The sequence below is a fragment of the Eptatretus burgeri genome, chromosome 3 (assembly GCF_056783735.1).
Source record: "Eptatretus burgeri isolate ZD-2024b chromosome 3, Ebu_testis_v1, whole genome shotgun sequence".
NCBI classification, from domain to species: Eukaryota; Metazoa; Chordata; class Myxini; order Myxiniformes; family Myxinidae; genus Eptatretus; species Eptatretus burgeri.
Genome location: NC_140963.1, coordinates 103324974 through 103334973, shown reverse-complemented (window position 1 = coordinate 103334973; position 10000 = coordinate 103324974). Strand labels below are relative to the sequence as shown.

At 42.5% G+C, this 10000-nt stretch overlaps 1 protein-coding gene across 13 annotated transcripts in view; it reads right to left on the bottom strand.

Annotated features, from left to right (window-relative positions):
- LOC147030564 (uncharacterized) overlaps positions 1–10000 on the bottom strand; it is a 593272-nt gene that overhangs the window by 357264 nt on the left and 226008 nt on the right. The window contains exon 6 of one of the 13 annotated variants that reach the window (XR_015056445.1): positions 3638–8673. The exons of the other annotated variants lie outside the window; for them this stretch is intronic. The gene's annotated coding sequence lies outside the window, so the exon portion shown is untranslated. Of the gene's footprint in view, positions 1–3637; positions 8674–10000 lie in introns of those variants that run through there. 13 annotated transcript variants of the gene reach the window in all.

The following is a 10000-nucleotide window of genomic DNA, read 5'->3' as shown; positions in this document are numbered from 1 at the left end:
TCTATCCTCTAAATGTCAATGGAGGAAGCAGTACGTAACATTAAAAAAAAAAGTTCTTCATATCACTCGGCCAGTGTCAGAATCCAACCAGCGACCAACCAGACATTCTGCACCAATTCGCTTTTGGAGCAGAGTTGGAATTGGAAACATTCAACTAATCCCACACCCAAGCACTTTTCCTTAGCTTGTAGATTATTTCTTAAATGTACTTAATTTTTTTCCTCTTCTTTTGTTCCTATTATTTCCCTGCACTAATCCAGATTACTGGTCAATTGACTCTCTAGCTTTTGCAAGCTTACATGACCATTGCACAATGATCCATATGAATTGGTCTGCAATAAAAGCCAGTGGAGATCTCTCAACAGGATCATCATTTGTTTTGGTTGAAGGTCCTCCCGTTTGATTGATTTCACATCAAGAGGTTAGTGCAATTAAATTGGTGGCCAGTGGCTGGTCAGTTCCATAACATAAACAGACTTGTTGCCCCTTAATTTTTTTAAATTGTTTCCAGATGTATGATAATTATCATATTTATATGATGTGTGTACAATGTACGATTGGTAATTGCAAAAATGGCCAAATATACGATCGTTCTGGCAACTTCAAAAAGTACTCGACCTTCAAATTCCAGTTTAGATTTCCTCAGATTTTTCTCAGTCTGCCAAACAGATTTTGTCCTTCTACGTCACAAAGTTTGTTTCCCCGCAGGTGTGACAGCATGTGCACGGAGTGCATGAACATATATAACATCACTTCCGTCTGTGAAGATTGCCGGCGCGGATGCAGCCACACTGTTTGGCTTTAACTCCTCATCAATGAAGTGTGAATGACCACTACCACTTTGCAGTGGAGAAATGTGACGACGGCAAAATATCTTGTTTGAAATATTTGGATGCTCTATTGGCAACAGAACAGTGTGTAAAGTTTTTATATATATATATATATATATATATATATATATATATATATATATATATATATATATATATATATATATATATATATATATATATATATATATATATATATATATATATATATATTGTTGTGGTTGAGGAAATTCGCAAACCACCATTCAGGTCCCGTAGGTGAGGTATCTCTGTAAGTAAATGTATAGTTAGCCCAAACCCGTTGTTTAGAGGGAATAAATGTCATTCATTTGGGCTGCGACCCTTTAAGATCGCCGTTTTTCTGTTCTATCTTTATTTTGAACCAACCACGTCTCAACCGCCATCACACAACAACCACCGACCGCAACGCCGCTTCACGACAACAACAACGCCAACAGCCACGACCTTTACCGTCACAACTCGCTCTCGCAACCATCGCATCACCGCCATTCCAAGCGTCACCGTGGCCAGGGACCACCACAATAAACCCTCCACCACCTTCACCTCTCCTCCTTCTGCCGCCATTCCCGCACCGCTTGTGGGCACCGATCCTGGACTCGTACAGGGCGCGCGCCGAGCAGCGGGTGCAAAAAGCGGCCTTTCCGGGGAAGTCGGATCAGGAATGATTCACGCCCACTTTTCCTCCGTCCAATGGGCGAGCGTGGCTCCGCCCCCGAGCCGATCCTGATCAGAAAATCTGCATATGGTTTCTCCTGTCACACTATAAAGCGCCGAGCGCGGGGCGAATTGAGTGAGAGAAGAGTTTCTGTTTCGGGCTCGAGAGAGAGAAGAGTTTCTGTTTCGGGCTCGAGTTGGAGAAGAGTTTCTGTTTCGGGCTCGGGCTCGGGCGATTTGTGGCGGCGGCGGCGAAGTGTGGCAGCAGCAGCCAAGACGGGTCTGGAGCAGAGTCGGTCTGTCGGGGTTCGGAGTCTGTCGGGGAGCTGCAGAGAGTAGAAGCCGGGAACGCGGTCGAGGGCGCAGTGGAGTCGCTCGTCGCGGGACCCAAGCAAGCCAGCTATCCTCTTTCCCCAGAGCATCAACAACTCCCCCCTGTTTCCCCCCCCGCGCTGAGATAGTGCGAGAAGGGGGCCCCGTTCCCACCCCATTCCAAGCAGTGCCAGCGAGGCCCGCGGAGGAGCGCGGAGTCGGGGCGCCGCCGCCATTTTGCGGATCATCACCAGACGGGTAGGCTCGACGCGGTCTCGGCCCCAGGCCCGTCTGCCCCCTTGTAGTTGAGGGTGGCCCCCTTTTTCTTTTGCTTTGCAGTATATGTGTTGTCGGCGCCGTCTGTAAAGTAAAACTGTGTAAGTGTTGCCGTGTGCTCGCGTAGTCGGTAGTAGATCTGCATTGTGTTTCTTTTGTTGCATTTGCTTTTGGTACATAATTGTTGTGTTTCTTTTGTTGCATTTGCTTTTGGTGCATAATTGTTGTAATTGTATATGTGTGCTTTCCGTTTTCCGCGGAATAAATGTGCCTTATGTTGAACTGTTTTTCCCGTTTCGCTTCGTCTTTTCTTTAATTGAATCTCCATCTTACTTCACGTAAAGGGTTGGTAGTGGGCTAGATACGCCCGAGAATTAATCGGAACCGTCGAGGTTGACGATAACACCGCTCGGTTATCCCGATAGTACGGAACGGGTCGCTTAAAGTGGCCCGTGTCCGAAGTCGACCTGCGGCGAGGTGCGATCGCCCGGTCTACCCTCCGTGTGGGTACTTAGGTAGGTCGAATTTGGCGAACAACCCTATCCCACGCGGGGGGCCGATTGGCACGATCGTGGTGAGGCCGAAAGGCCCACCCGTGACTAGTTTCCGGCGTTAGTCCGAGAGGGTCATGACGGAATTGTCTGTCCGGTGGGCGACGTGCCGTGATTCGAGTTACGTGGCCGCTCGCACGCCGGCGGGCGCGGATTCGCAACAATATATATATATATATATATATATATATATATATATATATATATATATATATATATATATATATATATATTATAATGTACTCACAGAAATTCCACGTAATGTAAAATGTACTCTTCTCCCCGCACCACAACCTCAACTCATCCCTCCACCTCAAGTCCTTAACCCCCCCAACCAAATCCCAAATCTTCAAGCCCCTCCCCACCCTGTCTTCACACTGACTCCCCACCCAAAGTCCTCAACCCCCTCCCCCAAAGCCTCAACTACCCTCTCCCAAGTCTGTCCCCTATTTATCCTCACCCCTCCCCCCCACTCCCAACTCTCTGTCGTCCCCTTCCCATTTCTTACCATTCTTCAAAGCAAGAGGGAATTCTTTCGCCATTCCATATGACTTATTCATTATCTCATTAAATTCACAATTCAGTCACATTTCCATCCAATTCACAATCTCGCGAAATGTATTCCGTAGGAATTCCGTGGAATTGCCACTCTCAAGTGATGTGAGTATCTGAATTGTGTTAAAGATGGTAAATTAATTACCTTCTTTGTGATGTATTTTATAATATATATATATATATATATATATATATATATATATACATATATATATATATATACATATATATATATATATATATACATATATATATATACACACACACACACACACACACACACACACACACACACACACACACACACACACACACACACACACACACACACACACACACACACACACACACACACACACACACACACACACACATTGGTGTTAAAATTAAATAACGACAAAAATATTAAATTCATAATGTCACAATATGTGACGGAGGGACAGAAGAACAAACTAACGAGCATATCGTTACGTTATGCCCGGTGTTGGCTTAATGGTTAGGGTGGTGGGCTTGGGATACTCGCGTCCTGAGTTCAAATCCCACTTGGCTGTTAAATTAATACCAGGTGGGGTTAACTCGGCCTGTCATCCTTCCGAGGTCGGCAAAATGAGTGCCAGCATGCTGGTATACTGCGTTGGAGTGGTGACCTGTCCAGGATTGTGCCCAATCGCCAAGGAGACTGCTTAGGCAGCACCAACACTCTACACAGAGTGTGGTCCTGCAGGATGGATGGATATCATTGTATTGATAATCATATTGCTTTTAAAAGATTTGACAATGTTCAATAATTTTTTCTGAAATTATGATAATTTTGAGGATCGAAAACGATATTTCCACTTTTCAGATCTGTTATCGCTGCAGTGATTAATTTGGTTTGTTTTATTACTAGTTCACTTTAAAGTTGCCCATTCAAATGTCAAAACAATGCATTTGGCTGCTCATTTTTTTGGTGCTTTATCGCTTTTAATGGAATGTCTCAGTAATTTCCGAAATAAAAATGGTTCCAAGGAAAAGGCTTTTAAAAAGTCTGAATCAATTGTCCAAGGAAGAATGATGATGATGTAAACTTCAGCAATCTCATCTGATCACCATATATTAACCCATTTGATCATTGGGGTGAGATACAGGATTGTGGAGATTTTTCTTCATTGTCCTCAAACAGCACAAACATGAATGAAATATTAATGAGGCAAATGACTCCTCCATGAAATTGTGGCAAGAAATACTGCATTTTGCACTAATTGCGACATTGTCTCTGAAAACAAAGCAATGGATGTCACCTTTCTTCTCATCTCCCTACCTGCTCTGTCACCCACCCCCCCCCCCTTAAAAAAAAGACAAAAATAACATTAAATAAGTTTGCCTTTTCTACTCCTTGTTCTTGCATTACATTATACTGTTTTGTTTGACGGGCCGTGTGAAAGGGGAATTACATATAATCACAGCTTGTCAGACACAGTGCAGACACGCAGACATGGCCTACGCAGGTACATGACTCTGTTGTATGCTACAATTTAATTATTGGGAGATGTGTGCACAGACATAAGTACCTAATGGAGGCAAAAAAGGGCAGAATGGGATGAGGAAAGTCACAAATGTAACAGAAACAATTTCATAAGAGCACAGAGCCAGTGTGACAATGCCAGCGCCTAAAACACACCGAACTTGATGACATATTATTAACAGGCATACAATTAATTACATGCAAAGCAATGCTGCCAGAACCAAGACGTCAATTGTACACGTGTCAACCACATCGATCGGACATGAGGCCACATCAATCCGGTGCTCACTCCCATTGTCTGTATCCCTACCGACACCACCCTGAGTGAAGCGTCTCAGTCGAGTTCTGCGGAGGGATGATGCACAGCGATGATGCTGCTTGCCGGCTGGGTGTTCAAAGCTGGAGTTGCGAATGGCCATTCTATTATGATGATGAGCATTTAATGAAACATCTGACTCCAACCTGAACACTATTCACCCCAGTTCAATGGTGTATAGAATGGAGTTGATGTATTGTTTATTGAAACTTTCTGTGCACTCCTTTGTCTTTTCCTATAGCATAATCTGTCACGAGTATCACTTTAAATGATAATCTAAAAATCTGATCACTGTTCCCTCCACCAGCTTTGTAAAGCTCAAGAGCCATAGACCAACTGTTAAATGACTTCATCTCATAGAATCTCATAGATTCTATGAGATGTATCTCATAGAACATCTGCTGTTCACTCCAAATGTATCTTGGTTTGACCTACTTGATGCTCTTCCTGGTGCTGCGATCTCAAGTTGAAAGCTCAAAGAGTGTGTTAGTTTGTCCATTGTCTCTTAATGTCCCTGTCCTTCATATAATAAATATACAAACTCCTCCATAAGTCTGAGACATTGAAGAGAAAACCAAATCAACCCTTGCTCCGCCCCATTCTTTTGTATTTTTAAAATTACTCTCCAACTACACCAAGTCATATTATTCTCCCAAAGCTCTCTCGATGACACCACGACCATGTCTTTTCATTTTTTTTGTTGTTGTCTTTCTGCGATCTGCACAAAGATATATTAAGACTTTAAAATCCCTATCACAATGGTGGGAATGTGTTTGGAATCAGCTTTCTCGTCTTTAAAAAAAACAAAAATCCAGCTCCAAGATTAAGATTAAAATATATATTCAAATCAACAAATGGAATTGTTGTCATTAAAGCACAACACAAAGACATCAAGAGAGCACAGCTTTCAAATTCGTTGCCGAGTGGCATTTTGTTTCAAGAATGGACAGCGGGGTACCTCCACACATCAGAAGGAAGGGTGGTTATGATACACAGGAAAGGAAATTCTGAACAATGATGTAAGTTGGGAAGAGTTAGTTATTACATCCACCATTGATGGTGAAGGAGGTGATGTTTTCACCCCTTTCTGTCTGTCTGTTTGTTACTTACGAAATCTAAAGATTTTGTAAGTATATTGATGACTTCCGTCCTCTGTTTGTGTGTTTGTTTGCTTGTTTGTGTGTGTTTGTTTGTGTGTGTTTGTGTGTGTGTTTGTTTGTAAGCACGATAACTTGAGAACGGAAGAAGCTTCCAATGTCAAATTACACCATGTGATTCAGGAGGGTGATGGCTCGCGCCGATTAGATTTTGGTCAAAATCGGTCAAAGGTCACAGTGAGGTCAAACATAATTCCGTAAATTCATGTGGAGAAATGGAGTATTTTTGCTTCGGTCGACGTTACGAGTTCGTTTTAATTTCGATTTTAATTTTGTCTTCGGTTTTTGTGATCGCTTAGGACGCTTAAAACTCGGTTGTCGAAATTCTGGTAAAAATTGGATGTTTTGGAGATGTTTTAAGATTGTATAAAAAAATATTTCACTCGCTGCGTCACGGCTCGTCACTTGGTGCAGCACGCTCAAGCAGAGGCGTCGTTGATCACGTAAAGGTTTTCCGTGTGCGTGCTGACAGTGTCTTCGATAAAGATGGTGTTTAAAAGTCATTTTTTTATACCAATAAAGGTTATCGTTGCATGCCTGACTCGCTAAGCCGTCGGATTATGTAAAGATTGTTGGTGGATGGCCGAATATTACGGTTTTGTGACTTTGATAAAATAATATTAAATAATTGCGTCGAGAAATGGAGATTTTTGCTTCGGTCGACGTTACGAGTTCGTTTTAACTTGGATCGCAATTCTGTTTTCACTTTTGGGAACGGTTAAGTATGCTTAACACTCGCTTGTCGAAATTCTGGGAAAAAAAATCGGATGGTTTATGAGATTTATGTCAGGTGTCGTGTCTGAGGCTGACCTGAAGATTATGATAATGAGGGGGATTGTAACACACGGCATTACACACTCGTTTTAAAGTCAATTTCAATCCTGTCTTCACTTTTGGTAACGGTTAAATATGCTTCATCCTCGGTTGTCGAAATTCTGGTAAAAATCAGATGTTTTATGAGATTTCTGTTGGGAGTCGTATCTGAGGCTAAACTAAAGATTATGCTAATGAGGGGGATTATAACACACAGCATTACGCACTCGTTTTAAAGTCAATTTCAATCCTCTCTTCAATTTTGGTAACGGTTAAGTATGCTTAACACTCGGTTGTCGAAATTCTGGTAAAAAAAAATTGGATGTTTTATGAGAGGTTTGGTACAGAATCATCGTAGAAACTTCTGGTTTGCGTCGCTATCTTCTCTAGAGACAGCTTTTATGAGGCAAGGTCAGAGGTCAAGTTGACGATTTTGTAAGTACCAGTCTGTGACTACTTGTTTGTTTGTCTGTTTGTGTACAGGATATCTCAAAAAGTTGTGGACAGAGCCAGATTAAATTTTGTGGACAGGTTCGGTGTGTGACAAGGACGAATCGATTAGATATTGGTGAAGATCCAAATCCAGATCCGACTTCTAGAATTTCCTACGTGATTCTTCACCATTGAGAGATCGGGCCAAAAACGATATCTAGCACGATATCTCAAAAAGTTGTGGATGGATTCAGATGAAACTTTGTGGACGTGCTTGGTGTGTGACAAGGAAGAATTGATTCCACTTTGGTGAAGATCTGAATCCGGATCCGGATCTGATAATTTTTTAAGTGATTCTTCACCATTGAGAGACAGGGCTAAACTAATGTATCGCACGGTATCTCAAAAATGCATTGGGCCTGAGATGTTCTCGTGGATCAGGCATTACGGGGCAGAAGTATGCGTTCCACCGAGTGCCCTTCTAGTTTTGACTGAGAATACTTTGCAGCAGAAAAACAAAAACTTTTATCATGAAAATAAATGCAGTCACAAAACAAAGCACAATTAATTCCATGCAGAACGAAGTTGAACCACAAAAACGAAAGAGACCAACATTGAAGTGGCTTGTATCATGTATGAAAGGTAAGTGGATCAGCTTCAACTTATAAGAACATCTCTCGAGTGCAAAATAATCAATACCATATTGATGCGATGGCATCTGGAAGAACGTGCCGTTACATTGCCATATGTAAGCAAGCAGTTTGTGATAGAGGAGAGAGTAATTCTTTGTGTACACCACTAATACCATACTGGAAACACAAATGGAACACAATGGAACACTAAACACTAACACACACACACACACACACACACACACACCTAATTGCTTTGGGATCATTAATCACGATGCTAAAAATTAAAGTAGATGCATATAAGCAATTGTAAAATGACATTTTGTTGAAAAAAAAACAAATATTAATGTGAAAGGTTTCGGTATGCCGACACTTACTCGATTGCTCGGCCAACAGAAAGACTCTTGAAGTAGAAAGTGTAATGTGTTGGGGTTTATTCAGCACTCAATAATTATAACTCCAAAAATTTATACACACGCATACACGCGCACAACCTTACGCCTTTTGGGCTTGAACTGCCCCAGTCCTCGGTTCAAGTCTCGACGCAGGGGGTGTTTCACATGCAGGGCAAAGATTAATGTGTTTGCCATCCATTAAGCTGGATATCTCATCTGCAAACACTGATTGTTGGTGGATGTTAAATATATTTTGCACAGAGTTGGCAAGTTATCATAAAAAAAGAAAAATATATAAATAAATATATGTACACGTCTGTCTGTCTGTCTGTCTGTCTGTCTGTCTGTCTGTCTGTCTGTCTGTCTGTCTGTCTCTCTCTCCCTGTTCCTGATGCACGACCACATCTTTTAAGTTATAAACTCCAAACTCGGGGAACAAATACAACTTTGTGTGGGGGGTAACATAGGCTATGTGGTCGCAGCGTTACAAGGGGTGTGGGGTTCGGAGGAGGGGATGTAAATTCTTCAAATAAATGTATACCATGTAGCACCACCTGGTGGTAGTAGCAGAGGGTATCACCATTTCCTTTTTTACCTGGGCAATGCTGAGGTTAAAAGCATTTTTTAAATGGGTAAACTTGTTCCACTTCCATTCTCCCCCCCCCCACCCTCCAAAAAAAACCGGAGGGGCCTGTCTAAGCCTGTCATCATGTGTGAGACATTTCGAGCGTGAAGGAACATCAGGATGAACGGGGGGGGGGGGGTGGGGGGTAGGGGCAAATGGGGGGTGGGGCGAGGATGCGGATGAGGAGCGGGGGAGGCGGGAGGGGGGTTGGGGTGAGGGGTTAAAGCACTCTGTGCATGGGTAAATTTTTTTTTCCTTCTCCTTCTCACCTGAAAGTTTTTGCAGATACGATGACTAATCGGTCCGTCATCGAAGCGACGGATAGGCTCTGCTAGTCATTAATAAATAAAAAAAGTTATTGCGAACTTTAATCAAACGTCCAGTCGAGTCAGCCTGTTAATGGAGTCTTAGGCCAAAAACTTTTCCTGGCCAAATGCCTAGAGTGGGATAATTGGGTGGGACTGGGAAAGAAGAAGTAGATGTACTTTTTATAGTACTCACTTTCTTTTTTGTGTAAAAATGTGACCAGACTCAGAGGCGTAATGGTCACGGTGTCTGCTCTGAGTCTGGGAGGTAGGCGGTTAAAACTGTGGCCAAGTCATACTAAAGACTAAAAATGGTATGTGCTTCTTCCGCTGGGGAAGCTCAACATTTAAAAAGGATAGAGCACGAACAAACAACCAAGAGGTGGCCACACTTGTTGGGCGAAATGGCTCCTCCTCCTGCATTGAAGTGCTTTGTAAGGCAACTTAGATTTTATAGATACAGGATATAATCGAGATGTCACAGTGTAAAGATTTTCTTTGATTTTGATAAAATTCCACACCCTTGACCAATATCCTCAAATTTTGCATACTTCCTGAGGAGACGCAGCATCAGGTCATGGGCAGAGAAAATATCCCCAACCCCCCCCGCCCCCCACATCTC